General features: G+C 45.2%; 1 long non-coding RNA gene across 1 annotated transcript; it reads right to left on the bottom strand.

Moving 5' to 3' along the window:
• Positions 1-563: 563 nt before the first annotated feature.
• On the bottom strand, positions 564-8444 carry LOC129530081 (uncharacterized). The gene is made up of 3 exons (XR_008675612.2): positions 8262-8444; positions 5505-5551; positions 564-764 (listed from the first exon to the last, which is right to left on the bottom strand). It is a non-coding gene; the product is annotated as an uncharacterized lncRNA (long non-coding RNA).
• Between the last annotated feature and the right edge of the window lie 7129 nt (positions 8445-15573).

Below are 15573 nucleotides of genomic sequence, written 5' to 3'. Positions count from 1 at the left end.
GCCTGACCAACATGTAGTGAAACCCCATCTCTACTAAAAAATACAAAAATTAGCTGGGCATGGTGGCACACACCTGTAGTCACAGCTACTTGGGAAGCTGAGGCAGGAGAATCGCTTGAACCCCAGAGGCGGAGGTTGTAGTGAGCCAAGATTGAGCCGCTGCACTCCAGCCTGGGCAACAGAGCAAGACTCTGTCTCTCCAAAAAAAAAAAAAAAGAATCAATTCATAACACAATGTCAAGCTCATAAGTGTTCGCACAACATTCTTGGGAATTTATCTAAAGAGAATATTTTTTTAAAGACTTACCAATTACCCAACTCCAACAACTGTCAACTATGATCAATCCTGTTTCATCTATACCCTGACCCACTTCCCCTCTATTTGGAAGCAAATCCCAGACATCACTCCATTTCATTGGTAACTCCTGGGCTCAAGCGATCCGCCTGCCTCAGCCTCCCAAAGTGCTGGGATTACAGGCATGAGCCACTGCACCTGGCCCCAATTTTTAATTTAGAAAAAAATTTAAACCTGCCCCAAAGTTGCAAGAATAGACAGCCGAGGGGATGAGGCCAAGGTACATAGGGGTTTATTTTTCTCATGTAATAAGAGGGCCAGAAGAAAACAGCTCAGGCTGGGCACGGGTGTCACCATGTCATCTGCATGTAGGCTCACTGAAGTCTCCATTCCACCAATCTCAGCATGCGGTTCTCATCTTTGTGGTCACAGACCAGTTCACACACTTCTGGGCATCACGCTCCAAGTTCTAGGAGAGAAAAAAGAGAAGAGCCAAAAGCCTCTTGTGAGGCTTTGCTTGGGAAGGGGCACCCGCCCCATGGACTTCCACCTAATACTCCCACCTACTCCCATTACTACATTGACTGGAACTGGGAGGCAAGTCTCTCCTGGGGTACAAGGCTGAGGAGCCAAGTATTCTTAGAGAGGCACATTGCCATCCTGAACCAAATTGGGGTTCTGTTAGGAAGGAAGGAGTGGAAGGGGATATCTGTTACAGAAGGGTGAGAGAATGAAGGCAGAGGGGCAACTGTTTCTGGGGTCTAGGCTGAAGGAAGCGTGAAGAACAGCTGATATGAACAGTGCTCAGAAACAATGAGGCAGCCTCAGGTCACTGACAAATGGAGAGAGGTGGTGAAATGAAGAGCAGTCAGGGTGGCTCTGAGCTTCCTCCCATGGGAGAGTAGTGGAAGGATTGGGGCAGGGTTTTGGTTTTTTGTTTGTTTGTTTCTTTTGTTTTGAGACGGAGTTTCGCTCTTGTTGCCCAGGCTGGAGTGCAATGGTGCGATCTCCGCTCACTGCAACCTTTGCCTCCCGGGTTCAAGTGATTCTCCTGCCTCAGCCTTCTGAGTAGCTGGGATTACAGGCATGCGCCACCATGCCTGGCTAATTTTGTATTTTTAGTAGAGACGGGGTTTCTCCATGTTGGTCAGGCTGGTCTTGAACTCCCGACCTCAGGTGATCTGCCCTCCTTGGCCTCCCAAAGTGCTGGGATTACAGGTGTGAGCCACTGTGCCCGGCCAGAGCTATATTTTTTGTGACAGTCAACTATTATATGTCCATAGGAACCATGGAATCATCAACTCTTTTATTTCTTGTGAGACAGAGTCTCACTCTATTGCCCACACTGGAGTGCAGTGGTGCAATCTCGGCTCACTGCAACCTCCACCTCCTGGGTTCAAGCGATTCTCCTGCCTTGGCCTCCCGTGTAGCTGGGACTACAGGCGCCTGCCACCATGCCCAGCTATTTTTGTATTTTTAGTAGAGACAAGGTTTCACCATGCTGGCCAGGCTGGTCTTGAACTCCTGACCTCAAGTAATCCACTGCCTCGGCCTCCCAAAGTGCTGGGATTACAGGTGTGAGCCATTGCACTCGGTCATCAAGTGACCCTTTGAATAGATCACTTCTTAATTGTATACGGCAAGTATGGTTCTTCTCACTTCATAGCAAAGAAAGCAATGCCCAGAAAGAAAGGCATTAGCTGAAGGTCCCAGTCAGTGAGGTGGTAATCTCTTGCCCATGAATAGAGAGCATTTTACTTTTAGAAAGTAAAAGTGCTTTCATGTTAGATCCTTTCAAGGCAGGAAGACAGCAGGGGAGGCTGTCTGATGAGCTCATAATATGGGAGCCAGGAAGAACGTGTCTACCTGGAGTGCGCTACATGTAGTGACCAGGAGCCAGTGGAAGCACAGGCTGTCCTTGACCTGTCCCTCATCAGCTGGGAGTGAGGTGGCCAAAGAAGAATCATGAGCCTCAGCAGCTCCTGCCCCACCTCCCATAGGGAAGAGACTAGCCCAGAGCCCTGTCAGGGGACGGATGTCTTTTCTGTAGCGCTTCCTTGGAACTTTATAATTAGAGTAGTTAGTTAGGGATGTCAGGGAGAGCCTCTCAGGAGAAGTGACACTTGAGTTGAGTCCTGAATGAGGAGGAGACAGCCATGTGAAGAAAGGAGGTTCCAGCAGAAAGGATGAACTTGGCGCAGTTAAGGATTGAAAGGCGGCTGGTATGATAGGAGCACAGTGGATGAGGGAAGGTTGGCAGGAGTCTTGTATAGTAAGTCATGATGGAGTCAGGGAGACCAGGTAAGGAGGCTGTTCCAGTAGTTCAGATGAGGAAAGAAGTTAACTTGGCTCAGCTGGGCATTGTGGCTCACATCTGTAATCCCAGCACTTTGAGGGGCCAAGGCGGGCAGATCACCTGAGGTCAGGAGTTCGAGACCAGCCTGGCCAACATGGCAAAACCCCGTCTCTACTAACAATGCAAAAATTAGCCGGGCGTGGTGGCACACGCCTGTAATCCCGGCTACTCAGGAGGCTGAGGCAGGAGAATTGCTTGAACCCAGGAGGCGGAGGTTGCAGTGAGCCGAGATCGCGCCATTGCACTCCAGTCTGGGCAACAAGAGCAAAACTCTGTCTCAAAAAAAAAAAAGTTAATTTGGCTCAGGATTTTAGCAGTGGTGATGATGCAGTGGGCAGGTGTGGAGATAGAACTTAGGAAATTCAATGACAAGTGGTATGAGAGAAAGAAAAAAGGAATGACTTCCCAGCTTTGACCTGAGTGACTAGGTGAAAGAAGATGCCACTTAATGAGATGTGGGGGGACCCTGGAGAAGGCAGGGAAAGGCAGGGAGAAAGTACAAGTATCTCTTGCTATCCACCATCCATTCCATGCATTTGTTCAGATGCTGAGGAATATTGCATTATTTGAACATTAGATAATCTATGAAAATACTTAAGTAGGCCGGGCACAGTGGCTCATGCCTGTAATCCCAGCACTTTGGGATTTGTTTGTGATATATTGTCTAATATTTGGGTTGTGAGGAGAAAGAGGGCCAGGCATGAGAGGCCAAAGTGGAGGAGAAGCAAGAAGTGTGCGCACATGGAAACCTAGGGACTACAGCATGTCCATGAGGATGTACTCAGTGTACAGTACTGCTGAAGGGCCTAGCAAAACGACAAAGAACAGGTGACTGTGACTTTTTGTTTTAATTTTTTTGAGACAGAATTTCACTCTGTTGCCAGGCTGGAGTGCAGTGGCACGATCTCAACTCACCGCAACCTCCGCCTCCCGGGTTCAAGTGATTCTCCTGCCTCAGCCTCCCGAGTAGCTGGGATTACAGGTGCCAGCCACCACGCCCGGCTAATTTTTTGTATTTTCAGTACAGACAGGGTTTCACCATGTTGGCCAGGATGTTCTTGATCTCCTGACCTCATGACCCACCCACCTTGGCCTCTCAAAGTGCTGGGATTACAGGCATGAGCCACCATGCCCGGCCGACTGTGACTTATAGGAGCCACTTCTTTGGGATGACAAAAGCTGATTAGAGTAGAATAAAAATAAGGCAAGGAAGTAGACACAGTGGATTTGAGGTCTTGCAGGAAGCAGGGGGCAGTACAAAAAAAAAAACAGAGCGGCAAGCTGCAGAGGGACATAAGATCAAGAGGGCTTGATGGGTGATATTGGGCCGAGCACTGTGGCTCATGCCTGTAATTCCAACAGTTTGGGAGGCTGAGGTGGGAGGATTGCTTGAGCCTAGGAGGTCAAGGCTACAGTGAGCCGTGATGGTGCTACTGCACTCCAGCCTGGGTGACAGAGTGAGACCCTGTACCCCAACTGTGCCCCCCCAAAAATAGATGGGTGATATTAAGGGAGTGAGCCAGGAGAGTGGGAAATATAGATGATGCATGAATAGATGAGAGACAACCACAAGCGCTAGGTTCCTGAGAAACAAATAGAAGATTTGGCCTTAAACAGAGGCACTAGGCTGGGTGTGGTTGCTCATGCCTGTAATCCTAGCACTTTGGAAGGCCAAGGCGGGTGGATCGCTTGAGGCCAGGAGTTCAAGACCAGCCTGGCCAACATGGTAAAACCCCGTCTCTATTAAAAACACAAAAATTAGCTAAGTGTGGTGGCGCATGCCTGTAATCCCAGCCACTTGGGAGGCTGCAGCAGGAGAATCACTTGAACCTGGGAGACAAAGGTTGCGGTGAGCCGAGATCATGCCACTGCACTCCAGCCTGGGCGACAGGGTAAGACCCTGTCTCAAATAAACAAACAAACAAACAAACAAACAAGAGCACTCCATACCTCCTCCACTAGGAGGAAACAGAAAGCTGCTTTTTTTTTTTTTTTTTTTTTGAGACAGAGTTTTACTCTGCCGCCCAGGCTGGAATACAATGGCATGGTCTCAGCTCACCGCAACTTCTGCCTCCCGGGTTCAAGCAATTCTCCTGCCTCAGCCTCCCGAGTAGCTGAGATTACAGGCGCGCACCACCACGCCCAGCTAATTTTTGTACTTTCAGTAGAGACGGGGTTTCACCATGTTGGCCAGGCTGGTCTTGAACTCCTGACCTCAGGTGATCCGCCCACCTCCGCTTCCCAAAGTGTTGGGATTACAGGTGTGAGCCACCATGCCCAGCCGGAAATTGAAAGCTTCTAAGGGAAGAAAAGGCACACATATGGCTGGAGTGACACTACTTCCTCTCTTGGGGTTTTATTATTTATTTATTTATTTATTATTATTTTTTTTTTTTGAGATGGAGTCTTGCTCTGTCGCCCAGGCTGGAGTGCAGTGGCGCGATCTCGGCTCACTGCAAGCTCCACCTCCCGGGTTCACGCCATTCTCCTGCCTCAGCCTCCCAAGAAGCTGGGTCTACAGGCACCCGCCACTGCGCCCGGCTAATTTTTCTTTTATTTTTTTATTTTTTTTTTTGTATTTTTAGTAGAGACAGGGTTTCACCGTGGTCTCTATCTCCTGACCTCGTGATCCGCCCGCCTCGGCCTCCCAAAGTGCTGGGATTACAAGCGAGAGCCACCGCGCCCGGCCCTCTTGGGGTTTTAAACAGAGCTATTCCCAAAATACATACTTGTCTTCCAGTACTTAACACATCTTGCTACACCTTTATTTTCACTGCTTAATCATTAAAACATAGTAAGTCTATAGCTGTGTCCACTCTATTGACACTACTATTCATTAGTTATTTTATCTACCTTAGTAGAAAATACAGTCATAGGAACCATCCAGTCTTGATGCGCTTCTGTAAGGAAGATAAAACAATTGTTTCTAAAACAATTCAGGAAGATAAAACCCTACCTCCCTGTAGAATTAGATAAAACCTAAGAGTTGTATCCCAGCTCCTGCGAAGCAGGAAATGAATAGGATGACCTGGGTTGCTCCGCTGCCAAACTTTAGGTAAGACTCACCCTCCTCCCATTCTTCTTTTTATTATCACCGTTAAATCCAAATTTTCCTGTCTCAAAATATTCCTTCTTGTTTGGTAAAAAACCAAAACAGTACACTTTTTCTTTTTCTTTTTTTTTTTGAGGCGGAGTCTCGCTCTGTCGCCCAGGCTGGAGTGCAGTGGCGCGATCTTGGCTCACTGCAAGCTCCGCCTCCCAGGTTCATGCCATTCTCCTGCCTCAGCCTCCGGAGTAGCTGGGACCACAGGCGCCCGACACCACGCCCAGCTAATTTTTTTGTATTTTTAGTAGAGTCAGGGTTTCACCGTGTTAGCCAGGATGGTCTCGATCTCCTGACCTCGTGATCTGCCCGCCTCGGCCTCCCAAAGTGCTGGGATTACAGGTGTGAGCCACTGCACCCGATCTTTTTTTTTCTGAGATGGAGTCTCAATTAGCCGGGCATGGTGGCGCACGTCTGTAATCCCAGCTACTCAGAAGGCTGAGGCGGGAGAATCACTTGAACCCAGGAGGCGGAGGTTGCAGTGAGCCCAAATTGCGCCACTGCACTCCAGCCTGGGCAACAGAGTAAGACTCTGCAAAAAAAGAGACGGAGACTCACTCTGTCACCCAGGTGCTCTGTCTCGATGGCACGATCTTGGCTCACTGCAACCTCTGTCTCCCAGGTTCAGGTGGTTCTCCTGCCTCAGCCTCCCAAGTAGCTGGGATTACAGGCGTGCACCACAACACCCAGCTAATTTTTGTATTTTTAGCAGAGATTGGGTTTCGCCATGTTGCCCATGCTGGTCTCGAACTCCGGACCTCAAATGATCCACCTGCCTCAGCCTCCCAAAGTGCTGGGATTACAGGCATGAGCCACCACACCTGGCCCACTTTTAAAAAAATAGCTTTAACGTTTCATTTGATATACTTTATCTCACTCCAAAATTTGGAGGCAACTTTTTTTTTTTTTCTTGAGATGGAATCTTACTCTGTTGCCCAGGCTGAAGTGCAGTGGCACCATCTTGGCTCACTGCAACCTCTGCCTCCTGGGTTCAAGCAATTCTCCTGCCTCAGCCTCCCAAGTAGCTGGAATTACAGGTGCACACCACCAGGCCTGGCTAATTTTTGTATTTTTAGTAGAGGCTTCTACCATGTTGGCCAGGCTGGTCTCAAGCTCCTGACCTCAGGTGATATGCCCACCTCCCAAAGTGCTGGGATTACAGGCATGAGCCACCATGCCCGGCCTAGAGGCAACTTTCAGATGTCCATGCAAGAAAATGAAAAGGTTGGAAAAAAGAAAATAAGTAAAAGAGATTCAACCATGGGTATTGCTAATAAATGCAGTAAGACTTCATTCCTGTGGTGGGCGAAAGTGAAATCACTTAGCTTTCCCAGTGTTGCTTCCAAGAAAGCATGTTTCTTAGACGCAAAGAGTATTTGTGACACTGATACTTGGGATAAATTTATACCACGGGTTCTGTTAACACTGTAGATTTCGTCAAAATTCCTGTACAGGCCAGGCACAGCGGCTCACGCCTGTGATCCTAACACTTTGGAAGGCCAAGGTGGGTGTATTACTTGAGGTCAGTTCGAGACCATCCTGGCCAACATGGTGAAACCCTGTCTCTACTAAAACTACAAAAATTAGCCAGGAGTGGTGGCGGGCGCCTGTAATCCCAGCTACTCGGGAGGCTGAGGCAGGAGAATTGCCTGAACCCGGGAGGCGGAGGTTGCAGTGAGCCAAGATGGCGCCATTGTACTCCAGCCTAGGGGACAAGAGTGAAACTCCATCTCAAAAAATAAAAAATTAAAAAAATCCCCGCACAATAAAGAGGACTGCAAATTGAGCATGGCAGCTACTTTTGTGCTCCATATGAAAGGGAAGGCTCTGCCCAAGTGTGTTCCAATTAAAGAACTTCTACAGGAAGTCACAGCAGCAGCATTCAAGGACAAGGTTCCCTGATGAAAATTGACATGGAAATTTTAAGGGTTATTAAAATCCTGGGACATTAAGGTAATTAAGTTGAATGCATGCTGAGAATTAATATTCAAGTAACTCCAAAGTACTCTCAAAATGATGAGTTTTAAGAAGATGAAACTGAAAAGGTAGAAAATTCCTTCCAAGTTTGGGATTAGCTGAATACTGCATTTTCTGCCCAGGCAGTTATTAACTTACTTAATTGACTATTAGAAAGTGTCGACCGGGCACGGTGGCTCACGCCTGTAATCCCAGCACTTTGGGAGGCCGAGGCGGGCAGACCACGAGGTCGGGGGTTCGAGACCAGCCTGACCAACATGGAGAAACCCTGTCTCTACTAAAAAATACAAAATGAGCAGGGCATAGTGGCGCATGCCTGTAATCCCAGCTACTCAGGAGGCTGAGGCAGGAGAATTGCTTGAACCCAGGAGGTGGAGGTTGCGGTGAGCAGAGGTCACACCATTGCACTCCAGCCTGGGCAACAATAGCGAAACTCCATCTCAAAAAAAAAAAAAAAAAAAAAAAGAGTGTCTATCTCTGTCCCAGATAGGAAACCTTTCAAAAGGTGCTTACAGACTAAGAATGCTTACAGACTCATGCCTGCATGAGTTATGGTTGTCTTCATCAGGAGGGTTGGTTGGTCTCAAATACCTAAGGCTGCCATGACTACATGCTGGACTCCTGAATATTCCTGCATGCACTTTCTTCACAAAATATGGCATTTCATGGAGGCACTTGCTCCACAGAGGAGCACGATCCTAGGATGAACAAATAGGAGAATCCCATGTTAGGAAGTACTAGGTAATCTTTACTGTTGGTTGGATATTCCAAGTTCACAACATAAAAATAAATTTAGGCTGCACGCAGTGGCTCACGCCTGTAATCCCAGCACTTTGGGAGGCTGAGGTGGTAGGATCGCCTGAGCTCAGGCATTGGAGACTAGCCTGGGCAACATAGCAAGACCTTGTCTCTACTAAAAATAAAAATACAAAAATTAGCCAGGTGTGGTGGTGTGTGCCTGTAGTCCCAGCTATTCAGGAGGCTAATGCAGGAGGATTGCTTGAGCCCAGTGACAGAGCAAGACTGGACCCTGTCTCAAAAAAATAAAAAAAATAAAAAATAAAAAAGTTTTGGACCCAACATAGTAAAGATGTCGATTTTCCTCAAAACTGATCTATAGGTTTAGCAGCATTACCATCAGAATCCCAGCAAGATTCTTTTGCAGATAGAAAAAAAAGCTTATTCTAAAATTTATGTGGAAAGGCAAAGGAACTAGAAGAGCTAAATTACTTTTGCAAAACTATAATAAAGTGAGAGGAATCACTCCTACCCAACTTTAAGACTTATTATATAGATAAAAATAATTGAGGCCACATGCAGTGGCTCACACTTGTAATCCCAGCAATTTGGGAAGCCGAGGTGGATAGATCACCTGAGGTCAGGGGTTCAAGACCAGCCTGGCCAACATGGTGAAAACCTGTCTCTACTAAAAATACAAAAATTATCTGGGTGTGGTGGCGCACACCTGTAATCCAAGCTACTTGGGAGGCTGAGGCAGGAGAATCGCTTGAACCCAGGAGGTACAGGTTGCAGTGAGCTGAGATCGTGCCACTACACTCCAGCCTGGGTGACAGAGCAAGACTCTGTCTCAAAAAAAAAAAAAAAAAAAAAGAATTAGTGTGATATTCTGCAGGAATGGTGGAAGGATAGGCATATAGATTAATGAAATGGAATTGTGAACCTAGAAATAGACTCACAAAAAGACAGCCAACTAATTTTTGACAAAGGTACAAAAGCAATTCAATGGAGAAAGAACATTCTTTTTGACGAATGATGCCGGCCGGGCACGGTGGCTCACGCCCGTAATCCCAACACTTTGAGAGGCCAAGGCGGGCAGATCACAAGGTGGGAGATCAAGACCACCCTGACCAACACGGTGAAACCCCATCTCTATTAAAATTAAAAAAAAAAATTAGCCAGGTGTGGTGGTGTGCGCCTGTAGTCCCAGCTACTCAGGAGGCTGAGGCAGGGGAATCACTTCAACCCAGGAGGCAGAGGTTGCAGTGAGCCGAGATCGTACCACTGCACTCCAGCCTGGCAACAGAGTGAGACTCCGTCTCAAAAAAAAAAAAAAGAAAGAAAGAAAAAGAAATACTGGCCAGGCGAGGTGGCTCATGCCTGTAACCCCAGCAATTTGGGAGGCCAAGGCAGGTGGATCACCTGAAGTCAGGAGTTTGAGACCAACTTGGTCAATATGGTGAAACCCCGTCTCTACTAAAAATACAAAAATTAGCCATTAGCCGGGCATGTTGGTGGGCACCTGTAATCCCAGCTACTAGGGAGGCTGAGGCAGGAGAGTTGCTTGAAGCCGAGAGGCAGAGATTGCAGTGAGCCGAGATTGCATCACTGCACTCCAGCTTGAGTGACAGAGTGAGATACTGTCTCAAAAAAAAAAAAAAAAAAAAAAAGCTGACAAATTGGACTACATCAAATTTTTAAATGTTTAAGAACAATTAAAAGCATTTGCTCTGCAAAAGACCTTGTTAAGATAAAAAGACAACTTAGATTGAGAGAAAATATTTGCAAACTGTCAAAAAGACTTGTACTTAGAATAAAGAACTCTCAAAACTCAACAGTAAAAAACTATCAATTTAAAAATGAGCAAAAGACACAGACATATATTTTACCAAAGAGGATACAGGGATGGCAAATAAGAACGTGAAAAGATGTTCAACATCACCAGCCATTAGAGAAATGCAAATTAAGACAATAAGATACTACTTTACACCAATTAGAGCAGCCAAAATTTAAAAATAATGACATGCCTGGTGTGGTGGCTCATGCCTGTAATCCTAGCACTTTGAGAGTGCTGGGCTAGATGGGAGGATCACTTGAGCCCAGAAATTCAAGACTGGCCTGGGCAACATAGTGAGACCACATCTCAAAAAAAAAAAAAAGAAAAAGAAAATTAGCCGAGCATGGTGGTACACACCCGTGGTCCCAATTACTCAGGAGGCTGAGGTGGGAGGATGGCTTGAGCTTCGGAGCTCAAGGCTGCAGTGAGCCATGATAGGGCCACTGCACTCCAGCCTGGGTGACAGAGTGGGACCCTGTCTCAAAAAATAATAATAGTAATAATAATAACAATACCAAATGCTGGTGAGGATGCAGAGAAACTGGATGTGTCCTGCATTGCTGGTAGGAATGTAAAATGGTACAGCCACTCTGAAAAATGGTTTGGCAGTGTTTTAAACTAACACATACTTAAAACAGGACCCAGCAATTGTACTCCTGGGCATTTATGCCAGATAAATGAAAACTTATGTCTACACGAAAACCTGTATATAGGTTCATATGTAGCTGAATGTTCATAGCAGCTTTATTTGTAAGTCACAAACCGGAAACAAGACAAATATCCTTCAACGGCTGAACGGATAAACTACAGAATATCTATACTATTCAGCAATAAAAAAGAACAAACTGGCCGGGCGCAGTGGCTCACATCTATAATCCCAGCACCTTAGGAGGCCGAGGCGGGCGGATCACCCGAGGTCAGGACTTCGAGATCAGCCTGGCCAACATGGTGAAATCCCGCCTCTACTAAAAATACAAAAATTAGCTGGGTGTGGTGTCGTGCACCTGTAATCCCAGCTACTTGGGGAGAATTGCTTGAACCCTGGAGGTAGAGGTTGCAGTGAGCCGAGATCGCGCCACTGCACTCCAGCTTGGGCAACAGAGTGAGACTCCATCTCAAAAACAACAACAACAACAACAACAACAAAAACTATTTACAACAACTTGGATTGATCAGAGACATTATACTGAGTCAAAATAACCTAGTCTCAAAAGGTCACATACTGCATTTATGTAACAATTTTTAAATTACATTTTAGAGATGTTAAACAGACAAGTAGTTGTCAGGGGTTAGGGACAGGTTAGGGAAGCAGGAAGGGGACAGATACGATTTAAAAAGAGGTAGCAAGCTGAGCACTGTGGCTCATGCATGTAATCCCAGCATTTTGGGAGGCTGAGGCAGGGGGATCAGTTGAGGAGTTCAGTTCAAGACCAGCCTGGGCAACATAGTGGGATCCCGTCTCTACAAATAATTTAAAAATTAGCTAGGTGTGGTGGCACACGCCTGTAGTCCCAGCTACTCAGGAGGCTGAGGTGGGAGGATTGCTTGAGCCTGGGAGGTCAAGGCTGCTGCGAGCTATGGTCACACCAGCCTGCGCAACCCTGTCTCAAAAAAAAAAAAAAAAAAAAAAAAGAGGTAGCACAAGGGAGATCATTGTGATGATGGAACTGTTCTGTGGAGGGGGTTACACAAATCTACACATATAAAACTGCACAGAACTACACACACCAGTGCATACAAATGAGTAAAACTGGTGAAATTGGAACAGGGTGTGTGGATTGTACCAATGGCAGTTTCCTGGTTTTGTACTGCAGTATGCCAGATGTTACCATTGGGGGAAACTGGGTGAAGGGTACAGTGGAACCTCTCTGCTGTTTTTGCAACTTCCTGTGAATCTATACAGTTTTATTAGAAAATACATTTTAACTGTATAAAATCTGCTCAGGAAAGGATAAAGCAGCAGAAAATCTTTATAATTTCAACCAGAAGCAAAAACTATTAATATTTTAGCAGGTTTCCTTCTGGTCTTCTATGTATTTTCAATACTTAAGATCATTCTGCACACTGAGATGTAACCTACTTTTTTCTCTACCCACTGGAACAAGTATTTTCTCTATGTCACTAGTAATTGTCAATGGCAACTTTATATGTGTGTGTGTGTGTGTGTGTGTATGTGTGTGTATAAAGAGAGAGATTTTTTTTTTTTGAGATGGAACCTCACTCTGTTGCCCACAGTGGAGTACAGTGGCACAAACTTGGCTCACTACAACCTCCACCTCCCAGGTTCAAGTGATTCTCCTGCCTCAGCCTCCCAAGTAGCTGAGACTATAAGCGCTTGCCACCACGCCCAGCTAATTTTTTTTTTTTTTTTTAGTAGAGATGGAGTTTCACCATGTTGGCCAGGCTGGTCTTGAACTCCACCCACCTCCCAAAGTGCTGGGATCACAGGTGTGAGCCACTGTGCCGGGCCAGCACCTTAATATTCTGAATACAATATATAATATATATATTTTTTGAGATGGAGTCTTGCTCTATCACCCAGGCTGGAGTGCAGTGGCACAATCTCAGCTCACTGCAAGCTCTGCCTCCTGGGCTGACACCATTCTCCTGCCTCAGCCTCCTAAGTAGCTGGGACTACAGGTGCCTGCCACCATGCCCGGCTAATTTTTTTTTTTTTTTTTTTTTTGTATTTTTAGTAGAGACAGGGTTTCACCGTGTTAGCCAGGATGGTCTCGATCTCCTGACCTCGTGATCTGCCCGCCTCGGCCTCCCAAAGTGCTGGGATTACAGGCGTGAACCACTGCGCCCAGCCCAATATTTTAAAACTTTAATTTAGCTCCAATTCTAGTTAGAAGGAACATGGTGAGCAAAAACTAAGGCAAAGGCAGAAGAAAGCACAGGATTTGCATAGACAGTAGCATGACATTCAGCTACAGGATAAGGTCTGGGAGGTGAGTTAAAGCTGCAATGGTAGATTAGAACCACGCCATAGGGGCCACGTAATAGAATGCCATTAATTTGTTTGCAATATCTGTTTTAATTTGGAATACAGAGATGCTTCCACAATGAAGAACCAGAAACATGATCATGGCAATGCTAAGTCTGAAACAGATGACAAAAAGAAGGGGAGTGAACAGTGGACTCCACACCTAAGCCTGCTGTATCAGAATTGCCTGGGGAGCTTTAGGAATAAAAACACAGGCAAAAACCAAAACCAAAACCACAGATTTCTGAGAGAACCTCAGAGGTGGAGGATCCTGTTAGGAGAGTTGCCCTAGAATCATTTCCCAGGTACTTTCTGTTGCAACACCAAGTTGGGGAAACACAAAAGGAAAATGGCTAGGTTCCAAGAGAGGAAAGACTAATCTAAATTAATCACTACATCTCCCAGTGCCAATACTCAAGCAGACACCAAATCAGGTTTTGATTGCACCCTAAGTCAACCCTCGCCTTGCACTGAAAGATCCCATCAGGTGATTGAGGTCTGGAGGAGAGGTTCAGGGACCATTCTGCATACCACTAATGTTGACTTAGGTAAATGAGATGGGCTGTTGGGAATAGAATGAGTGGAAAAGGAAGTGAATGGAGGATCTCCAGCGAAAGATAGGAGGCACTTCTCTCGAAAAATGAAACATCTTCAATGTAACAAGGAAGACAGTAAATATCCAATAAACCATGATTGTATCTGCTTCACACAGTAAAATAAGGACTAAAACTGGATATACATCCACAGAAAGCCTTAGAATATAGGTATGTCACAGTACTGATAGACCTACCTAATGACCCTTTGAAGAGGGGAGAGGAAATTGGGGATGTGGCTGGTCCCCTAGAGGAGATAGTATCTCATTTTGTGTATATATTTAGTTTATCCATTTGCCAGTTGAGGGACATTTTTGTTTCCACTTTTTGGTTACGATGAATAATGCTACAAAACATTCACATACTTAGCATTTTCATTTCTCCTGGGTAGAATCCTCCTAGGAGTGGAATTGCTGACTTTATCTTGTTTTGAGACACCTGTTTCCTGCTCTTAAATCGTATTGGTCCGTTTTGTTTTCTCCCATAATAAACATCTTTCCAAGTCACAAAATATCCTTTCATAATATAATTAAACAGTGCTTTGCCAAAAAAAAGTCCTCAGAATTATCCTAAAAACTCAGTCAAGTGTATGTAGAGAAAACTCAGAGGAAAAAAAAAATGAAGAAATTGAAGAGTAGTCATTATAGAGGACAGCCACATTAGAAACAATGACACTAAACATGCTGAAAAATAGATCATAAACTGAAATGAGGACATGAAGCAAAGCAGGTTTAAATATACCCAGAATTGTATTAAAAATACAATGGAATAGAAGAAAGCAAAACCCAAAGATAGTCTTATAACTTTCAATGCCCTGTACCTACAATAAGTACAATCTCTGCATTGTGGGAGTAGTGAGGCCCTATCAACAATGTATCAGTCACTGTGCTCTAAAGAGCAAGCCCGTGGCCACTCAAGCAGGTCACGTAGAGCATAGGAGCAAAGGAAACATTTTAAGCATGAAGGTTAGACACAGCTCCTATAAAGCCATTTTAAACATCTTGAAATTCAGCCAAGAATCCACGAAACACATCAACAGTGCACAAGAGTGACAACCGCATTTAAGTGTAATTAAAATTAAACCACATTAATGTAGTATGTAAACATACTAAATTTTTGTCACCATAATCCTAACCATGCTAGACTAGAAATAACCTCAAATTTTGGCAGTTCCCCCAGAGCAGATTGTCATGTTCGCTCATCATTCACATGAAGTGGAAACTGAACTCTCCTTAGCATCGTTTCACTTCATGAGTCACTTTCAGCCATTGACTATCCAATCTAGCAATCCCAAACCTTTCCATGCTTATTTTGACTAAATCGAGACTCAAGTACCAATATCTTTTCTATCTTCAAAACACATATGGCCATGTGTCAAAATTCTGCCCTAAAAACTTAGGCTTGAGTTCATGACTGGAAAGATTATCCAGAACCATACTTCCTTACAATGCAAAAAATTCTTAATCATACTGCAAACCTTCAACTTACTGAAACAAAAACTGAATATATATTCGTTGGATTGAAACATCAAACTGCTAGTATGGCTCAATCTAACCAAACACCTATGCACTTGTGGTAGCAGCCTATTGCAGCAGTGTGTACGGTAAGCATAGACGTCTTATTACCTGTTTTCAGAGATAAGGTCTTGCTATACGTTGCCCAGGCTGGACTTGAACTCCTGGGCTCAA

Source organism: Gorilla gorilla, chromosome X, assembly GCF_029281585.2.
Source record: "Gorilla gorilla gorilla isolate KB3781 chromosome X, NHGRI_mGorGor1-v2.1_pri, whole genome shotgun sequence".
NCBI classification, from domain to species: domain Eukaryota; kingdom Metazoa; phylum Chordata; class Mammalia; order Primates; family Hominidae; genus Gorilla; species Gorilla gorilla.
Note: the sequence above shows the minus strand (reverse complement) of the source record. Positions and strands in the feature narration are given on the sequence as shown.